Genomic DNA, 17,593 nt, shown 5'->3' with positions numbered 1-17,593 from the left:
CCGCCCTCCCCTGATGTACTAGAAGTACTAGAAGTTCCACACTTTGGCTTCTGTTCTTACTGCCAGAATTTGCATTGTTACAGGCCAGCCAGGCACATTCTTGTGTCTCTTGTTTTCGAGTTGTTTTAGATAGAGTTTAAGACCTGGAAGTCACCATTGCCTGATTCCCATGGGAAATCTCCTCCAATTATTTAGAGAGAATTCTTCTTGTGGGAAAAAAGGGGGAAACAAATAACTGATTGTTTAGAGGGTCATAGAAAGAAATTTCCATATATGACCCAACTTCCTTGCCAATGTTTCGGAAAGCTGTGGTTTTGTGAGTCAAGTTCCTACTACCACAGAACGGACGTGATTCCAAGAGAGGGTTCTTCATGGTAAAGATGAGAAATACCTTGAAAGTACAGCTCTGAGCCCAGACATGTCATTGAGCATAATGTGGTTTTTGATAGATTTCTTCCTCCACAGGCTTTGCTCTTACTCCTCCCCACTTGAATGAAATATTTACATATATATGTGTGTGTATAATATATATATATATATATGTATTTTTAATCATAATGGAGTAAGCTTAAGGGCCTGGTTTTTGTTTTTGTTTTGTTTTTAAGGGGAATTATTTTGAGATCTGGAAATGACACCCTGAATGGAGTACATTTTTAAAACTGAGCATCACTGGGAGCTAAACATTGCTACTGTTAAGCTTACAGAAGAACAGAGGGAGACGAGGAAGGAAGGGGTTGACTAGCCACGGAAACTACTCTTGAAAGACACACCTTTCCAGTTCAAAGAAGATTTACTAGCTTTTTTTTTTCTTTTTCTTTTTTTTTTTTTTTTTTTTTTGTTGAGATGGAGTCTTGCTCTGTCTACCAGGCTGGAGGGCAGTGGCTTGATCTGGGCTTGCTGCAACCTATGCCTCCTGGGCTCAAGTGACTCTCCTGCCTCAGCCTCCTGAGTAGCTAGGACCACAGGCATGCACCTCCAGGCCCAGCTGACTTTTGTATTTTCAGTAGAGATGTGATTTCACCATGTTGGCCATGCTGGTCTTGAACTCCTGACCTCTAGTGAACCACCCACCTTGGCCTCCCAAAGTGTTGGGATTACAGGTGTGAGCCACCATGCCCAGCTCTTCACTAGCCCTTCTAAAATGTGCTTACAGGCCGGGCGTGGTAGCTCATGCCTGTAATCCCAGCACTTCAGGAGGCTGAGGCGGGTGGATCACCTGAGGTCAGGAGTTCAAGACCAGCCTGGCTAACATGGTGAAACCCCATCTCTACTGAAAATACAAGAAATTAGCCGGGCTTGGTGGTGGGCACCTGTAATCCCAGCTACTCAGGAGGCTGGGGCAGGAGAGTTGCTTTGAACCCAGGAGGCAGAGGTTGCAGTGAGCTGAGATTACACCATTGTACTCCAGCCTGGGCAACAAGAGTGAAACTCCGTCTCAAAAATAAATAAATAAAAATAAAAATAAAATGCACTTGCAGATGAGTCACAGTTGCATGGGGTATTTGTCGAATGTATACTCTGTACAGATGCCTGGAGAAGCACAACATCAGTGACTGCCCTTGACCACTTCAGCACACTGGCGAGAGTCAAGCTTCAAGCTTATTCCCCTGTTGAATGAGAAGAACACCAGATTCCTGTCTCCTTCTGACCCACCTGGGGTGCACCTCCACACTCTTGGCGTTAAGATGCACCACACTCGGAGTCATTAGGGAGGAAACAGCCACATCACCTTGAGTTTCTGAAAACCAAATGAATGGCAATGCTTTCACTGACAATGACATTTCAGTGCAGTAAAGTACAAAGAGTTGGAGCTTCCAGACTCTCCCCACAGTTCCAAGCTCTCCCCACGGTCTTAGTGGAATTGCGATGGGTCTTTGGTCAGCTGGTCCAGTTCATGTGCTCCAAGTAGCACGGGCAGCAGTCTGAACCCAAACCCACCTGGCTTGCAGTCCTTCCCAGAATGCCTGTTCCACAAGCCTGCCATTCATTCGGCTTGTTCTCCCCACTGTGCGGTACCAGTTAGTTGGGCTGAGCTAGAATGCAGTTGTCTCCAGATACGGCTACTGTGAGGAGTAGCCCGCTTTCCTTTTGTCCACAATGGGGAGAAGCTTGGAACTTGGGCCAATGTCAAAAGCAAGAAACCAGCTTTGAGGCTTTCCTGAAGACTCACTTCCTCTGAAAAATCGCTCCTGATTCCCCCAGCCCATGGTGATAGGTCCCTGTGGAAACTCTGGCGTCCTCACTGCCTTTATCCATCGCTTCATGTTTGGTGTGTGTTGCCTTGTAGTGGTGGGAATCTTTTCTTCTGGATACTCTTCATCTTCCCAGCAAGTTTATGTAGCGCATGTGCTTAGAGGAGACCCTTGTTAATTATTTGTCTGATTCTGGTCTTGAGAGATAGCCGATCTCATGGACACCAGCAGGATCACACCCTGAAGCTTTAGAGAAATGTCTTTAGGGATTCTTAGAAAAATTGATTTCTTAGAGCGCCCAGAGCCTTGAGAGGCATTAGACAGAATTCTTGAGCTGAAATTGGCTGGTGATATTGGCTCAGAAAATTCCTTATTCCCTCTGCCCAGTAGAGTGTGTGTTGTCACCAACTTTTGGAGCCTGTCCCTGGGGTCTTCATGTCTGTGGCAGGATTCCTGGGAATGAGTTCAAGTCCTGGTGGAGCTGGATTGAGTTTCCAGAACCAAAATTGTCTCCATTTCTGTGAAGAAAGAAAACTCAAAGGACTGATTGGGCCGATAAGCCAGGCTGGAAAATGGGGACTTGAGCAGTTATGTATGTCCTTCAATAACTGGCAGGAGGGTGTAAGGGGCCAAGGAGGCACAAATGCCTTTAAATGAGGGCATGGAAAGTCATCCTAAGCAAAAAGAACAAAGCCAGAAGCATCACATTATCTGATTTCAGACTATACATAAGTCTGTAATAACTAAAACAGCATGGTACTGGTACAAAAACAGGCACACAAACCAATGGAACAGAATAGAGAACCCAGAAATAATGCCACACATCTATAGCCATCTGATGTTCCACAAAGTTACCAGAAACAATGAGGAAAGTACTGTCTGTTTAATAAATGGTGCTGGGGTAGCTGGTTAGCCATATGCAGAAGAATGAAACGGGACCCTTACCTTTTACCATCTTCAAAAATTAACTCATCATGGACTAAATATTTAAATGTAAGACCTCAAACAATCCTGGAAGAAAACCTAGCAAACATCATTCTAGACATTGGCCTTGGAAAAGAATTTATGGCTAAGTCCTCAAAAGCAGTCACAACAAAAACAAAAATTGACAAGTGAGACCTAATTAAAGAGCTTCTTGTCAGGTGTGGTGGCTCACACCTGTAATCAACACTTTGGGAGGCCGAGGCAGACGAATCACAAGGTCAGGAGATCGAGACCATCCCGGCTAACACAGTGAAACCCCGTCTCTACTAAAACTGCAAAAAATTAGCTGGGCGTGGTGGTGGGTGCCTGTAGTCCCAGCTACTCAGGAGGCTGAGGTAGGAGAATGGCGTGAACCCCGGAGGCGGAGCTTGCAGTGAGCCGAGATCGCGCCACCACACTCCAGCCTGGGCAACAGAGCCAGACTCTGTCTCAAAAACAAACAAAAAAGAGCTTCTGCACAGCTAAAGAAATTATCCACAGAGTAAATAGACAATCTATGGAATGCGATAAAATATTTGCAAACTCAGGCCGGGCGCGGTGGCTCAAGCCTGTAATCGCAGCACTTTGGGAGGCCGAGATGGGCGGATCACGAGGTCAGGAGATCGAGACCATCCTGGCTAACACGGTGAAACCCCGTCTCTACTAAAAAAAAAAATACAGAAAACTAGCTGGGCAAGGTGGCGGGCGCCTGTAGTCCCAGCTATTCGGGAGGCTGAGGCAGGAGAATGGCGTAAACCCGGGAGGTAGAGCTTGCAGTGAGCTGAGATCCAGCCACTGCACTCCAGCCTGGGCGACGACAGAGCGAGACTCCGTCTCAAAAAAAAAAAAAAAAAAAAATATATATATATATATGTATATATGTATTTGCAAACTCTTGTTTCCAACAAAGGTCTAGTATCTAGAATCTATAAGGAACTTAAACTAGTCAACAAGCAAAAAACAGATAACCCAATTACAAAGTGGACCAAAGACAGGAAGAGACATTTCTCAAGGAAGACATACAAGTGGCCAGCAAACATGAGAAAAAGCTCGACATTGCTTATCACCAGAAAAGTGCAAATTAAAACTACCATGAGATGCCATCTCACACCAATGGCAGTTATTTATGAAGTCAAGTGCCTCACGCCTCTAATCCTAGCATTTTTTGCAGACTGAGCTGGGAGGATCTTTTGAGGCCAAGAGTTCAAGACCAGCCTAGGAAACGCATAGCAAGACCCTGTCTCAACAGAAAGTAAAAGAAAACATTAGCCAGGCATGGTGGCATGTTCCTATAATCCAGCTACTTAGGAGGCTGTGGCAGGGGATCCCTTGAGCCCAGGAGTTTGAGGCTGAAGAGAGCTATATGACTGTGCCACTGTGCCCCGGCCTGAGCAACGGAGTAAGACCCTGTCTCTTAAAGAAAAAAAAAAAAAATGAAAAGCCAGGCCGGGCATGATGGCTTACGCCTGTAATCTCAGCACTTTGGGAGACCAAGGCGGACGGATCACCTGAGGTCAGGAGTTCGAGACCAGCCTGGCCAACATGGCGAAACCCCGTCTCTACTAAAAATACAAAATTAGCCAGGCGTGGTGGTGCGTGCCTGTACTCCCACCTACTCCGGAGGCTGAGGCAGAATTGCTTGAACTCGGGAGGCAGAGGTTGCAGTGAGCCGAGATTGTGCCACTGCACTCCAGCCTGGGCAACAAGGTAGAAACTCCGTCTCAAAAAAAAAAAAAAAAAAAAAAAGTAAATGCTTAAAAACAACAGATGCTAGAGAGGCTTTGGAGAAAAGTGAATGCTTATACACTGTTGGTGTGAATGTTAGTTAGTTTGGCCACTGTGGAAAGCTGTTTGGAGATTTCTCAAAGAACTTAGAACTACCATTCCACCCAGCAATTCTGTACTAGGTATATACCTGAAAGAAAACAAATCATTCTGTCAAAAAGACATAGGCACGTTTATGTTCATCGCAGCACTATCTATTCACAATAGCAAAGACATGGAATCAACCTATGTGCCCATTAATGTTAGATTAAACAAAATGTGGTATATATTCGCCATGAAATACGACACAGCCATAAAAAAGAATGAAATCATGTCTTCTGCAACAACATAGATGCGGCTGGAGGCCATTATCCTAAACAAATTTACACAGGAACAGAAAACTAAATACTGCATATTATTCTTTTTTTTTTTTTTTTTTTGAGACGGAGTCTTGCTCTGTAGCCCAGGCTGGAGTGCAGTGGCCGGATCTCAGCTCACTGCAAGCTCCGCCTCCCGGGTTCACGCCATTCTCCTGCCTCAGTCTCTGGAGTAGCTGGGACTACAGGCGCCCGCCACCTTGCCCGGCTAGTTTTTTGTATTTTTAGTAGAGACGGGGTTTCACCGTGTTAGCCAGGATGGTCTCGATCTCCTGACCTCGTGATCCGCCCGTCTCGGCCTCCCTAAGTGCTGGGATTACAGGCTTGAGCCACCGCGCCCGGCCCTGCATATTATTCTTACAGGTGGGAGCTAAGCATTGGGTATTCATGGACATAAATATGGCAACCGTAGATGCTGGAGACTACTAGAGGGGTCAGGGCCCAGGGTTGAAAAACGTACCATGCTTAGTACCTGGGTGACAGGATCAGTTGTACTCTATACCTCAGCATCACACAGTATATCCAGGTAACCAACCTGCGTATATACCCCTGGATCTAAAATAAAAGTAGAAATTCTAAAAAAGTTAAATCTAAAATAATAAAACATAGTACCATGGTGCATCATGGGGGAGAAAAAAAGTGAGGGCATGGGCTGGTCCAGCTCTTTCTGATAGAATGTGTCAGATTGTTTGGTACTTATAAAAACTTTCTGCCACTTTTGGGTGTTGTTTGTTCGGGACAGGGTCTCACTGTCACCCAGGCTGGAGTGCAATGGCACTGTTTCGGCTCACTGCAACCATTGCCTCCCAGGCTCAAGTGATTCTCCTGCTTCAGTCCCCCAAGTAACTGGGATTACAGGTGCCTGCTACCACACCCAGCTAATTTTTGTATTTTTTAGTAGAGACGGGGTTTCACCATGTTGGCCAGGCTGGTCTTGAACTCCTGACCTCAGGTGGTCTACCTGCCTCGGCCTCCCAAAGTGCTGGAATTACAAGCGTGATCCACCACACCTGGCCTCCTGCTACTTTGAAGTTAGACTCTCCTTGCCTGAAGTGACTGGCCCTTCCATCGAGCTCCAGAAGTTCTATGTTTATCTTTCTCAATGGACCTAATACTCATTAATGGACCTTGATTTTAAAAACTAGCCAGAGGTGACCCATGGACCTAAGAGACATGTGCCCTTGTCTAGGACCCAAGTCACTGGGCCACACCGATGTGCACTTGCTCTCCAGCTGTACCCCTGTTTCACAGGGGTCAGAGTCTTGCTTTGTTACCCAGGCTGGAGTGCAATGGCTTGATCTCAGCTCACTGCAACCTCCGCCTCCCAGGTTCATTTCCTTCCTCCGTCTTCACCCAAGATGGCTCCTTCCTGAAGAAAACCAGGCCATTTCAGCATGCCTACCCTCACTGAGATGAGGGGACAAGACACGAGGCTGAAAATATGTGAGAAGGAGAGAACAGGCCTCTGCCTGAGGGATGGGGTCTGAGTTAGGGTGAGCTGGGACTTTTCTGCACACAAATGGAAGTTTAAATTGAGACTATGCTGAAGGGGAGTGCAAATCAAACAGCTAAGGAGAGTGCTTGAGTATTTCACAAAGTCTTCAAAGCGCTGCTTCCGTAAATATTAAAATATTTTGCTATAAAAAGATGGAGCTGGGAACCATTTGATAAAGTAAGATTTGGTCACACCAGTTAAAGGAACAGCTAGTAAACGCTGATCCACCTGCCTTGGCCTCTCAAGGTGCTGATAAACACTTCTCAAAACCATTTGACCACAGAGTTAAGGAGCATTCTTTCATACAGCATCTCTTTCTGTCATAGAGCATCTTCCCAAAATATGGAATGTATTTTTGGAAAAACTAGATTAATGTCATTAAAAAAATTACAAAGAATGAAAACTTTTTTTTTTTTTTGAGTCAGAGTCTTGCTCTGTCACCCAGGCTGGAGTGCAACGGCTCGATCTCGGCTGACTGCAACCTCTGCCTCCCAGGTTCAAGGGATTCTCCTGCCTCAGTCTCCCAAGCAGCCAGGATTACAGGCATGTGCCACCATACCTGGCTAATTTTTGTATTTTTAGTAGAGGTGGGGTTTCGCCATGTTAGCCAAGCTGGTCTTGAACTCCTGAGCCCCAGATGATCCACCCACCTCAACTTCCCGAAGCGTTGGGATTACAGGCCTGAGCCACCATGCCCAGCCAAGAAAAGAACCCTTGAAAAGAAAATTCAGAAGGACAGGGAAACTGTATTAAGGATCTGAGTTGAGAGTTTTGCCTTATTTTTCCATTTACTTACTAGAACTTAGGAGTATGCTGGGCTCTGAAAGGAGATGTAGGAGGGAACCTTTCAATAAATATTGATCCATACTTGCAATGAAATAAGTATCAGAGACAAACTGTCCCCCACCCTTGCTCGGGAGCCTCGTAGAAGCTGTGACCCATCCATCCGCCTGCTGCGTGGCTCAGCTCGGCGTTGTGGTTTTGAATCTGAATGGTTTAGGAAGGGCATGTTGGCTCCAGACTCAGCGTCTCCTGTTGATTTTGTCTAACCTGCTTCTCTGATTCATTTAATTTTCTGCACCCTGTCAGCATTTATGCTTGCAGCTCATAGAGTGAAAGCAATCACGGTAATAATAAATGCAGTATAACCTTCTAAGAACCCATGTCATGATGCGTGCTGCAGATCATTCTTTGTGGGAGGACTGTCTTGTGCACCATCGCGTGTTTAGCTGCATCTCTGGCCTCTGCCACTAGATGCCAGCAGCAATGCCCCACCCATCCTAGTTATGACAGCTTAAAATATCTGCAGACAGTGCTAAATGCCTCCTGGGGGGCAACACCTTCCCCAGTTGAGAACCACTGGCATATGTGAAAGCACAGATACGTGAAAAAGAGCAGTGGAAGGCCGGGCGCGGTGACTCACGCCCGTAATCCCAGCACTTTGGGAGGCCGAGGCGGGTGGATCACCTGAGGGTCAGGAGTTTGAGACCAGCCTGGCCAACTTGGTGAAATCCCATCTCTACAGAAAATACAGAAAAATTAGCCAGACATGGTGCCGGACATCTGTAATCCCAGCTACTCGGGAGGCTGAGGCAGAAGAATTGCTGGGAGGTTGCAGTGAGCCAAGATCTCGCCACTGCACTCCAGCCTGGGCAACAAGAGCGAAACTCCATCTCAAAGAAAAAGAAGGAAAAGAGCAGCGACTAGCATGACTATCCATGGGTTTCATGATGCGGGCATTGATACGGTTTGCATGTTTGCCCCCTCCAAGTCTCCTGTGGAAATGTGATTTCCAACGCTGGGGGCTGGGGCCTGATAGGAGGTGACTGGATCGTGGGGGAGGATCCCCCATGAATGGCTGAGCACCATACCCTTGGTGATAAGTGAGTTCTTGCTCAGTTAATGCGAGATGAGGTTGTTCAGAGGTCTGGGACCTCTCCCCTGTAGTTCTCGCGCCATGTGAAGTGCCTGCTTTGGCTCCCATTTTGCCTGCTGCCACGAGTAAAAGCATCCTGAGGCCTCGCCAGTAGCCAGGCAGGTGTGGGCGCTACACTTCCTGTATAGCCTGCAGAACCGTGTGCCACTTAAACCTCTTTTCTTTGTACATTACCCAGTCTCAGGTATTTTATAGTGGCACAAAAGCCTGAATAACATAGGCATAGATCAAGAATGGTCTCAAATACCACATCAAGGTGTTTAGGTTTTATCCTTTGGACAATGAGAAATTGAGTATTTCAAGCAGATGTTACGTATTTGCCACTGGATACCTCTGTGCAGGATATATTGGAGGGGTAGATAACTGAGGAGGTGAAAGTAGTCTAGAGTCAAGACCCTAAAGTGTGACTCAGTACAGCAGAGGGGGACCTCAAACTTGGCATGCCCTAAAAAAACCCACTATGCAGCCAGGCACGGTGGCTCAGGCTTGTAATCCCAGTACTTTGGGAGGCCAAGGCTAGTGGATCACTTGAGGTCAGGAGTAGAGTTGACAGGATCTACCAGCAAAGGGTGGAGGGGAGAGAGGAGCCAAGGGCGACTCAGTTGTGCTATAGTGACGGGGAATTGGCATAAGTTGAAAGAGGAGATAAAGGAGGAGGAACCTGTCTGAGGGAGAGCATAGTGGCATTGTTGGTTTGAGACAAGGTCTCACTCTTTTGCCCACGATGGGGTATAGTGGTGCAATCTCAGCTCACCGCAGCCTCTGCCTCCCAGGTTCAAGCAATTCTCTTGTCTCTCAGCCTCCTGAGTAGCTGGGATTACAGGTGTGTACCAGTATGCCTGGCTAATTTTCGTATTTTTAGTAGAGATGAGGTTTCACCATGTTGGCTAGGATGGTATCAAACTCCTGACATCGTGATCCACCTGCCTCAGCCTCTTGAGTAGCTGGGATGACAGGCGTACACCACTATGCCTGGCTAATTTCTGTATTTTTAGTAGAAATCCGGTTTCGCCATGTTGGCCAGACTGGTTTCAAGCTCCTGACATCAAGTGATCCACGTGCCTCAGCCTCTTGAGTAGCTGGGATGACAGGCGTACGCCACTATGCCTGGCTAATTTTTGTATTTTTAGTAGAAATCACGCTTTACCGTGTTGGCCAGGATGGTTTCGAACTCCTGACATCAAGTGATCCACCTGCCTCAGCCTCTTGAGTAGCTGGGATGACAGGCATACACACTATGCCTGGCTAGTTTTAGTATTTTTAGTAGAAATCGCATTTCACCATGTTGGCCAGACTGGTTTTGAACTCCTGACATCAAGTGATCCACCTGCCTTGGACTCCCAAAGTACTGGGATTATAGGCGTGAGCCGCTGCACCTGGCCGCATCGTGGGTTTTTTAGGGCAGGCTGAGTTTGAGGTCCCTGCAAGACACCCAGCTGCAGCTGGGCAGGAGGTCAGGGTCTGAGCTCAGAAGAGAGACGGAGATTGAGGAGCTGGTGGCTCTTACTTGGTTGCTGTAGCTGTGGAAGTAGAGGGGATAATCCAGGTGACAGGAGGGAGGAACAAAGGAAGAAGCTGGTGCCTCTCCAAGGCCCACCCTGGCCTGGCAGGAGGAAGGAGACTGAAAAGGGGGGGGCCAGAGAGCTGGAGGCAGCTCTGTCCACACGAGGCTTATGGCTAATGGAACAGATTTGACAGCTAAGAAACAGATCTGTATATGATGAAGGCCCCAGAGCATGACGGTCAGTGTATGCTGCCAGCGTGGTGTGAGTTGAGGGTGTGTGAACTCCACGAGGGCTGGATGGGAGGGGAGGGGTGGGCCACAGCCGCATGGAGCTTTCTTGGGTGTGATTCTGAACCCTCTCCATTGATGGCAGAAGTTAGAAGGGAGCTGCTTCTCCAAATTTGCAGGCCCAGGTCCTCCCCACTTGTACAATCGGCAGAGTGTTCCCCATCAGCAGACATTATCATCTCCCATCAAGGGGCAGGAAAACAAACCTTGTTTGCTTTCATAACTTTCTGTGTGTGATTTTTGACTGAGGGATGGGAAAAGGGGAGAAGGAAATATTAGTGCTTCCTGTTGTCTTCAAGACCATTTATGAATTGTATTTTACGGTCTTTTCATTTTGTGACATCAAGCATATGAAGCATGATAGCCATAGAACTGGCCAATGGAAAAATGTAAAGAAAACCCAACCGGGTGCAGTTGCTCATGCTTGTAATCCTAGTACTTTAGGAGGCCGAGGCAGGCAGATCACCTGAGGTCAGGAGTTTGAGACCAGCCTGGCCAACATGGTGAAACTCCATCTCTACTAAAAATACAAAAATTAGCTGGACATGGTGGTGTGTGCCTGTAATCCCAGCTACCCAGGAGGCTGAGGCAGGAGAATCGCTGGAACCCAGGAGGCGGAGGCTGCAGTGAGCCAAGATTGCGCCATTGCACTCCAGCCTGCCTGGGCGACAGAGCGAGACTGTCCCAAAAAAAAGAAAAGAAAGAGAAAATCCAGGCTCCATTGACTTCACACACTTAATATAAAAGTTCCCATTTTAATAATTTTAAATATGTAGTTTTGTGTCATTAAGTACATTGACACTGTTGTGTAACCATCACCACTCTCCATCTCTAGAAGGCTTTTCCTCTTGCAAAACTGGAACTGTGGATCCATGAAGCAGTAACTTCCCATTCTTCCTCTCCCTAGCCCCTGGCAACCACCATTCTACGTTCTGTCTCTGTGAATTTTACTATTCTGAGTGCCTCATATGATTAAAATCATACAGGGTTTGTCCTTTTATAACTGGCTTATTTCACTTAGCATGGTGTCTGTTTTTTTTTTTTTTTTTTTTTTTAAAGACAGTTTTCACTCTTGCTGCCCAGGCTGGAGTGCTATGGCGCAATCTCGGCTCGTTGCAACCTCTGCCTCCTGGGTTCAAGCGATTCTCGTGCCTCATCCTCCCGAGTAGCTGGGATTACAGGTGTGTGCCACCACGTCTGGCTAATGTTTGCATTTTTAGTAGAGACGGGGTTTCACCATGTTGGCCAGGCTGGTCTCTAACTCCTGACCTCAAGTGATCCACCTGCCTTGGTCTCCCAAAGTGCTGGGACTACAGGCATGAGCCACTGCGCCCGGCCAGCATAGTGTCTTTTCAGAACTCATCCAAGTAGTAGCATGTGTCAGACTTTCCTTCCTTTTTATGGCTGAATAGTATTCCATTGTACATATGTTTCACGTTTTCTGTGTCCATCCATCAGAGGATGGTTAGATTGTTTCCACCTTTTTGGTTATTGTGTGAAATATCGGGGGTGGGAATATCCATTTGTGTGTCTGCTTTCGGTTCTTGGGTTTATACCTGGGGTGTCCCTTGGCTTTTGCTGTATGATTGACTCCTGCTGGGTACTTCTGGGACTGCTCTCTTTGTTACCTTTCTGTTCTAGCTTCTGGGAGAATCTTAGGTGTGTCCCTAGGCTGGGTTTTGTGACCAGCTGGAGAGCCATTACTGAGCCCCTGCCTACAAAGATCCACACCTTATCCACTGGCACCATCCTAGAGTTTGAATCGGGAAGATTGACGTTCTAACCCCAGTACTTCCACTAATGTGCCCTGTGATGTTGCAAAGCTTGCTCATCTTCCTGTAGGCCTCTGTTTCCACACGAACACAATGGGAAAGTAGAACTCAGTGATCTTCGGGGTCTGTCCCAGGTGATGGACAGTGAATGCACAGTGGTCTCCTAAGCCTGGTGACCAAGGAACCAAGGTGGGCACAAAGAAGGCAGAGCCCCAGATGCCTGCCATGGATAATGCGATCAGCTTCCCGGAAACCTGGGGCGGTTAGATGGCTTGTGTACTTGCTGAATTCTGGCACATGCTACCTGGCTTGTTTTGCGAGTAAATGTAGCAGTAATTCCCCTTAAAGCAAAACTATATGTTATATATTATCCACCCTTTGTTGAGAGAATGGGACAAAGAGAGGCGGGATAACTGGTTTTACCATAGATTTTTGGCAGATATCACCCACTAATACTGTCAAGAATATTTTATAGGCCGGGCGCGATGGCTCAAGCCTGTAATCCCAGCACTTTGGGAGGCCGAGACGGGCGGATCACGAGGTCAGGAGATCGAGACCATCCTGGCTAACACGGTGAAACCCCGTCTCTACTAAAAAATACAAAAAAACTAGCCGGGCGAGATGGCGGGCGCCTGTAGTCCCAGCTACTCGGGAGGCTGAGGCAGGAGAATGGCGTAAACCCGGGAGGCGGAGCTTGCAGTGAGCTGAGATCCGGCCACTGCACTCCAGCCTGGGCGACAGAGCAAGGCTCCGTCTCAAAAAAAAAAAAAAAAAAAAAGAATATTTTATAGGCAAATTTTACCTGTTATTGGGACTGTAGTTTGGTCACAGGCCAAGGCAATTTTAATCTTTTTCCCTCAAAGAAAAAAAAGCTAAAGTGCAGACTTCCTTCTCCTTAGCTTGAACTGTGAGCAGGAGTCCACGCTTTCCTTAACTAGGAACGTGAGTTCCAGGAAGTTACCACATGATCAACTTTCAGGCCTCTCCAGTGCACATAAAAATTGTGGACTTGCCTGGGGCTCCCTGCTGGTGTTTGGAGAGTAGGAACTAATCCTCCCATTAGTTCTTTCTCTGCCCCACCAGGGAACCATCACATCTACCAATGACTTTGTGTCTTCTTTATCTCATCTGTAAAAGGCGGATCTTGTTTTTGTTTTCAAGAATGTGTTAGGGTATTGGGATGGCTAGGACCCGTTTGGAGCACATGTGAAAATGTATAGCATTTTCTAGGAGACACTTTAACCATCTAATTAAAAAAAAAAAAAAAAAAAAAAAAAAAGACTTAAGTCCAGATACTAGACCATCAGTTTTTTAATATGTGGAAAATTTAGAAGCAATTTTCAAAAATTTCTCACTGTGACTGGAACTAGGTTATGACAATACAAGGCTCCTAGGGGAAAAATTTATACTGGATAAAATTCTAAAATAAATGAGTATACTAAAAAACACCAAAAATCTGACCAGGGGTGGTGACTCACACCTGTAATCCCAGCACTTTGGGAGGCCAAGGTGGGCAGATCACTTGAGACCAGGAGTTTGAGACCAGCCCGACCAACATGGTGAAACCCCACCTCTACAAAAAATAGAAAAATTAGCCGGGCATGGTGGCAGGCGCCTATAATTCCAGCTACTCAGGAGGCTGAGGCAGGAGAATCACTTGAACCCGGAAGATGGAGGTTGCAGTGAGCTGAGATTACTCCACTGCACTCCTGCCTGTGCAACAGAGCCAGACCCTGTCTCAAAGAAAAAAAAAAAAGAATGGCTGCAAGAAGTAGACAGAGGATGTTTGCTCCTATTTTGTTCCTTACAAGTATAGCTAACAAAGAACCTTGTGAGTATTGGAATAATAAAATGTCGTTCCCATTTAAGTTGGGTGTGTAAATTTTTAGACCTGCACCACAGGTTTTTAGAATCTTTGTCTCTGGCTGTTGGATCATGAAAGACCCCTTTTGCTTCAGCTGTAAAACAAGGCAAATTTTACACATAATAGAAACCACTATATATGTGTATTGGTTGAGGGAAGCCTATTTTTTAACATTCTGTTTCCTGATAAAACCTTAGAAAAATCATACTGTGTTTAAAAGTTGCGGATGTTCTCAGCAGCTCAAGGGCTGACTGACAATTTCTGGTTTTGCTGGTACTTGTCTACAATGGAAGTTGGAAGCTTAGTTGGAGTAGAAAAGTTGTAAATTTGGTGCCTTCGTGACAAATGGCTTTTATTTCCCAATAGATTTCTTTATAAAATAATTTAAACTCTTGATTTTTGTTTGCATTTGAATGCAATTTTTTAAAAAAATCTGGCCCTTTAATAAGTGTAAGACATTAAATTTATTGTGAAATATTAGGTCACTGGGTGGAAAGTTTCTTCCCTGATCATCCTAGCTTCACATTTTTAGTTATGTGAATTACACATGTTGATAATACTTTGGTTTTCTCCTGCCTGAAATCTTCAGTCCACCTCCATGACAGTCTGTAGAATGAAGCAGCTGTGGTCCGTGGCCAGGTGTGCGTCCTTTGCTGATGGAAGAGCTGATCTGCAGATACCTGCAGGAGGAAGCCATGCATGACGTCTGCTGGGATATGATTTCCCCCCATGTTCCTGGAAAATTAGAACCGTTTATAGCAGCCTGGTTCCAATACACTGGCAGGGCAAGGATTGGCTCGTTCTCTTACAAACACAGTGTGGCTGGATGCACTCATAAATGAAAAATGATCTGAGTGCTGTGGGTGGGTGGGGCTCCGGAGCTCAGGAGGTGAAGCCGGGAGGAGAGAGAGAGAATCTGCTCCTCAGCTCCACAGAGCATGGGGAGCTGGCAGGAAGTTGGAGCACGCATGGCGCAGCTTGTGTTTTTGTTGATAGTTAATAACCCAGGACTTTAAAGACCTGAATGGAGAAGGGAAATGAAGCACAACCAACTTTGGAGTCTGTCCCATTCCAGAGGCTGCTGAAGCATGGCACACCACGCTCACCTGACCAGCTCATAAAGCAGGTAGGAGGGGAGACCTGAGCGGTGAAGAGAATCACATTTTCTCTCTGAACACAACTTACAGGTCTTCCAAGGGTTTTATTATTTTTTAATTACATGAGAGATGAACAGGTAATAGTAACATAAAAGACTCAGCTTGAATTGTGTTGATATCTGCCCAAGCAAGAGTTTTCTCAGTTACTAGTTTGATGACCAAATGACAGTTTTATTCTGAGAGTTGCTTTAAGAAAAAAAAAAAAAAACAAAAAACAAAAGCATGCAGCATTGAAGCTAAAACTCATTTAAAAATTGGCAGATGATAAATGAACTGCAGACACTCTGTCTTAGAACAAATACTTTGAAGGGAGTCAACCAGAAACTGATTTTCAGGCTTGACTGTGGCTATATTTTCATATTTCAGAGCCAACGAGGTGCTCACTAATTTTTGCTGGCTTTTGTAAGAAAGGAGGTGGATGTATAACAGCTGTGAAATATCCAGAAATTGACTGGGATCCAGAGTGAAGCCCGAATGCACTAATGTTTTCTCCATTAAGGCAGGCTGCCTCTGCTCGGCTTCTAAGTCAAGGCATTGGAAAGCAGTGTGAAAGTGAAGTGTGAATCCTGAGTATTTGTCATGGAGTGGGGGGAGTGCAGAGGGTTGGAAACTGTCACAGTGACGTTTCACACTCAGAAGTAAAAAATAAATGGGGAGGACCATGGGTGGCAGCCACACGCAAGGATAATTTTAAAACGGATTTTTGATTCCCATGATGGTAGCCGAGTCTCAGGGTGTTCTTTCCGTTGTCAAGGTTTGGGGCTTGTGATAAGAGAATTAGAACAGAATGAAGATCCTCTCCAGCCCCAGGTTCTGAATCGTTTCTAGGCTTTGCTTCTCCTGGGCACTGGGATGATCTGATGTGTTGTTTTCCCCCACGAATGAAGTGGCCGGAGTGTTGGGGGATTGGGCTAACATGGAGTAGGTTGGATAGAAATGGCGCGTGTGGTCAGCCTGAGAAGAACGTCAGAGGTAGGTAGAGAACTTTGTTTCGGCAGAATAGCCCAGCCTGAATCCTGGAACTCTTTTGCATTGAGGTTTGGAGAACCTCAACAGCTTCAGCCCCGTAGCCACAGGGGTGTGTCTGAAAAGGCAAAAGTGGGAGCTGCTTGGGTTGCTACTTACTGTCTGGCTGGCATCCTCATGCTGTGATCATCCTCATGCCATGGTGGCCACACTTTGTGGCTTTGCATTTTAGTCCTGGAGGGCTAGGGGGTGGCTGTGTTGAGTCAAGCAAGCCCACACATCATTGCTAGTCTCTTTCTCCGTGTGATTTCTCAGCATTACACAGCTAGCCTTCTATGGGAGGAGGAACAGCACCTCCTGTAGTCTTTTAGGAAGCTTTTTCACCCCATATTCCTACCATCCCCACCCCAATTCTTGCCCTTTCTTGCCTACTGTCCACCTGTTGTGTGTGTCCCCTTTGTCTCCCACCCTTCAGACTGATCTGTCCCAGGTGCTATCTGCAGTGACTTAAGCTGAGTTGGGGACAGGCTCCTTCCCAGGGTTCCTGCTGGAAGCGGTGTTCAGCAAGCTATGGCCCTTAGGCAACTCCAGCCTGCCCTAGCCTGTTTTCATATGGCCTGGGAGCTAAGAATGTGTCTTATGTTTTAAAGAGTTGAAGAAACAAAGAATATAGGACAGAGATAGTGACCCACAAAGCCTATCTGAAGTTTAGAAAAAGACATTTGCTGGTTTGCTGGTCAGACTGTTGATTTTTTTTCCCCCACTTAGAGACAGAGTTTCACCATGTTGGCCAGGTCAGTGTCAAACTTAAGACCTCAAGTGATCCACCCACCTCAGACTCCCAAAACACTAGGATTACAGGCATGAGCCACTGCTCCCAGCACCCCACCTTGACCTGTTGATTTTTTAATATCATTGGTGAATACTGTGATTAGCGGGTTGATGCAGCAAATTAAGTCCTCAGCAATTTGAACGGGCTCTTGTTTGGGAAACTGATTTTAGTTTCTTAGTCTGTATTAAATGCTATCGCCTCCAAATGGGTAAATTCAGGATTTAGGAAGTTGAAGCTTTTCTGCAGGGTCCCAACAATAGTAAAGAAATACTAGATGAACTGTGTGCCTGTGGTTGGATTTTCACCCTCTTTCCTGGTTTATGAACCCGCTGGAGAAGACAACTACGAGGCCAGCCATGTATTGACTGTGCACCCTACTGGAAGAACCCAGTGGGAACCAAAACTCGGCTAACACATACAAGTCATTCACTTCTTTCTCTTTTGCGTACTGAATGCTGGCTAGACTTCCACAATCTGAGAGTG

General features: G+C 46.3%; 1 protein-coding gene across 4 annotated transcripts in view; it reads left to right on the top strand.

Moving 5' to 3' along the window:
- Positions 1 to 17,593, top strand: part of PDZD2 (PDZ domain containing 2) — a 472,427-nt gene that overhangs the window by 282,366 nt on the left and 172,468 nt on the right. Inside the window, exon 1 of one of the 4 annotated variants that reach the window (XM_007961288.3) lies at positions 14,635 to 15,281. The exons of the other annotated variants lie outside the window; for them this stretch is intronic. The gene's annotated coding sequence lies outside the window, so the exon portion shown is untranslated. Of the gene's footprint in view, positions 1 to 14,634; positions 15,282 to 17,593 lie in introns of those variants that run through there. 4 annotated transcript variants of the gene reach the window in all.

Source organism: Chlorocebus sabaeus, chromosome 4 (assembly GCF_047675955.1).
Source record: "Chlorocebus sabaeus isolate Y175 chromosome 4, mChlSab1.0.hap1, whole genome shotgun sequence".
Classification (NCBI taxonomy): Eukaryota; Metazoa; Chordata; class Mammalia; order Primates; family Cercopithecidae; genus Chlorocebus; species Chlorocebus sabaeus.
This window is presented reverse-complemented; position numbering and strand designations above follow the sequence as displayed.